The sequence below is a fragment of the Bombus pascuorum genome, unplaced genomic scaffold (assembly GCF_905332965.1).
Source record: "Bombus pascuorum unplaced genomic scaffold, iyBomPasc1.1, whole genome shotgun sequence".
NCBI classification, from domain to species: Eukaryota; Metazoa; Arthropoda; class Insecta; order Hymenoptera; family Apidae; genus Bombus; species Bombus pascuorum.
Genome location: NW_026869742.1, coordinates 818,996 through 822,738, shown reverse-complemented (window position 1 = coordinate 822,738; position 3,743 = coordinate 818,996). Strand labels below are relative to the sequence as shown.

Here is a 3,743-nt window from a genome sequence, read left to right as displayed (position 1 = left end):
TATTCGATTCTACGTAGGGATTAAGCGTTTATTTCATCGCGGGAACGAAAAAAAAAAATGGACCGACACACCCGGGACGTGGAACTTAGTCGCAAACTCGATCCGGACGTTGGGACTTAGAAAAATTTCGGCCGCGCGAAAAGTCCGAAAAGGTTTTTTCGAGTTATTTCGTTAAAAAGCGTTATAAGGTATAAATATTTTTACAGAAACGGTTATATCTCTATTAAATACGACTGGATTAAGCGTTTTTATCGAATTTTTTAAAAAAATAGGGTCCGTCGAAGTGACACGACCGGGATATTTTTGCAATTTTTTCGTTAATTGACGTTACAAGGTATATATTTTTTTGCATATTTCTCGTTATTTTATAGCGTTCTAATCGAGTTAATAGGTGGTTTTTGTCCGCGTTCGTTAAAACTGGTGGTTTACTGATGCGATTTTGAAAAAAAAAAAAAATTAAATTTTTTGATAAAAACGTGTTTAAAATATATTAATTAGCCGTGCGTTAAAATATCTCCACGATAGGATGTTTTATAATGGTACTTTACCTGTTCGAAGTGACCGAGCGCTCCAGCGACTAAGTCCGACTGGACGTTGCTACGGAGGTTTGTCACGGTAAGCGCGCGGCCGCTAGCCCGGCCGGCGCCGACCTGCCGGCCGCCGCCTTGGTATCTATAAGAGACACGTCGAGCCGGACGGTTCGGACGGAACAGCGTTGGGCGTGTGGCTATTCTACGGCCTCGGTTGAGAATTCAGTCACCGCTCCTCGAGTCTTAGTGTACTTTTACGCTATTTCTCGACTGTTCCTTCGTTCTGTCTTGGTTCTTTCTCTACACTGCTGCGCCGCGGGTCGCTGTCCTGGACGTAATGACCAAATATCGTGGCAAGGTTCCCCTTAGTCGGGAAGCTGGTGCCCTGCGTGGGTTCGCTCTAACTTTATAAGTTAGGGCACTGCGCTTGGACTAACTGAGTACGTATTCATGCTGGATCGTCTGCGACGATCGATTCATATGCTTTGTGCCGGCAGCGTTTTATAGTGTAAGAAGGCCGGCACATATTAAATTGGCTGGAGAGCGTGCTTCCTATCTTAGGTTGTGCGTTTCTCTTGGAAGATGTGTTCTATGGAAGTATAGCGAATATATTCTTAAGAAAGACGGTATGCCCAGCGCGCAGTTTACGTGCTTAAACCGTCAGGGTATATTCGAAAAAGGGAATATAGCAAATCTTAAGTAGCAAGATCCTGTGAAAGTATGGTATTAATAAAAAGTTACGAGAATAAAAAGCTGTGAAAGTTACGCAGAATAAAAGCAGCTATACGAAGTTGTGTTTAGTGGCGTTCGATGAGTTTTGGGGGACCTTCGTAACGGCCACGGTGGAGTTCGACGAATAAAGTCGAACATCCACAAGACGTATATATAATATAAGTCTCGTCGTACGGTGTTACGTCCCACCTACGACACGGAGAACTTATAAAATTATGTGGAGAGTACTACTAAGTAAGATCCCTGGTTGATCCTGCCAGTAGTCATATGCTTGTCTCAAAGATTAAGCCATGCATGTCTCAGTACATGCCGCAATAAGGTGAAACCGCGAATGGCTCATTAAATCAGTTATGGTTTCTTGGATAGTAACCTAACTTTACTTGGATAACTGTGGCAATTCTAGAGCTAATACATGCAAACAGATTCCTTCCAGAGATGGTTGGAATGCTTTTATTAGATCAAAACCAATCGGTGGCGGATGGCTCGTCCGTCCGTCCATCGTTTGTTTTGGTGACTCTGAATAACTTTGTGCTGATCGTACGGTCATCTAGCACCGACGACGCATCTTTCAAATGTCTGCCTTATCAACTGTCGATGGTAGGCTCTGCGCCTACCATGGTTGTAACGGGTAACGGGGAATCAGGGTTCGATTCCGGAGAGGGAGCCTGAGAAACAGCTACCACATCCAAGGAAGGCAGCAGGCGCGCAAATTACCCACTCCCGGCACGGGGAGGTAGTGACGAAAAATAACGATACGGGACTCATCCGAGGCCCCGTAATCGGAATGAGTACACTTTAAATCCTTTAACGAGGACCAATTGGAGGGCAAGTCTGGTGCCAGCAGCCGCGGTAATTCCAGCTCCAATAGCGTATATTAAAGTTGTTGCGGTTAAAAAGCTCGTAGTTGAATTTGTGTACCACAGTGTCGGTTCACCGCTCGCGGTGTTTAACTGGCATTATGTGGTACGTCCTATCGGTGGGCTTAGCTCCTCGCGGGGCGGTCCAACCAATATCCCATCGCGGTGCTCTTCACTGAGTGTCGAGGTGGGCCGATACGTTTACTTTGAACAAATTAGAGTGCTTAAAGCAGGCTACCTTCGCCTGAATACTGTGTGCATGGAATAATGGAATAGGACCTCGGTTCTATTTTGTTGGTTTTCGGAGCCCCGAGGTAATGATTAATAGGGACAGATGGGGGCATTCGTATTGCGACGTTAGAGGTGAAATTCTTGGATCGTCGCAAGACGGACAGAAGCGAAAGCATTTGCCAAAAATGTTTTCATTAATCAAGAACGAAAGTTAGAGGTTCGAAGGCGATCAGATACCGCCCTAGTTCTAACCATAAACGATGCCAGCCAGCGATCCGCCGAAGTTCCTCCGATGACTCGGCGGGCAGCTTCCGGGAAACCAAAGCTTTTGGGTTCCGGGGGAAGTATGGTTGCAAAGCTGAAACTTAAAGGAATTGACGGAAGGGCACCACCAGGAGTGGAGCCTGCGGCTTAATTTGACTCAACACGGGAAACCTCACCAGGCCCAGACACCGGAAGGATTGACAGATTGATAGCTCTTTCTTGATTCGGTGGGTGGTGGTGCATGGCCGTTCTTAGTTGGTGGTGCGATTTGTCTGGTTAATTCCGATAACGAACGAGACTCTAGCCTGCTAAATAGACGTAACTTATGGTATCTCGAAGGCCCCCGGCTTCGGTCGGCGGGTTTTTACTACCAACGTACAAATAAATCTTCTTAGAGGAACAGGCGGCTTCTAGCCGCACGAGATTGAGCAATAACAGGTCTGTGATGCCCTTAGATGTTCTGGGCCGCACGCGCGCTACACTGAAGGAATCAGCGTGTTTTCCCTGGCCGAAAGGCCCGGGTAACCCGCTGAACCTCCTTCGTGCTAGGGATTGGGGCTTGCAATTATTCCCCATGAACGAGGAATTCCCAGTAAGCGCGAGTCATAAGCTCGCGTTGATTACGTCCCTGCCCTTTGTACACACCGCCCGTCGCTACTACCGATTGAATGATTTAGTGAGGTCTTCGGACTGGTGCGCGGCCAATGTGATAAGCATTGCCGATGTTACCGGGAAGATGACCAAACTTGATCATTTAGAGGAAGTAAAAGTCGTAACAAGGTTTCCGTAGGTGAACCTGCGGAAGGATCATTAACGAAAGAACCATAAACACAAAGAATTTGACTTAACACATGATGAGAGGGTCGGTCAGGAGCCGTACTCCTCCTGTATCGACCCGTAAAGTATATACGACGTATTCACAAGCTATATACTTTGACAAATACACTGGCTACGGAGACAAGTATATTCCTTATGGCTGTTGACTCTCACTTGCTCCGTTAGCAAAAATAATTACAAGGAGGAGACAGACTCCTCCGGTTCTACGGAACTATACGAAGAGAAGGTGTGGCACTCTCTCTCGATCATCGGGATGAAGAGATATATATATACCAATGCTGCAAATGCAAAT

General features: G+C 46.4%; 1 non-coding gene across 1 annotated transcript; it reads left to right on the top strand.

Moving 5' to 3' along the window:
- The first annotated feature begins 1,502 nt into the window (after positions 1-1,502).
- Positions 1,503-3,427, top strand: LOC132915789 (small subunit ribosomal RNA). The gene has a single exon (XR_009659963.1). It is a non-coding gene; the product is annotated as a small subunit ribosomal RNA (ribosomal RNA).
- Positions 3,428-3,743: the final 316 nt, after the last annotated feature.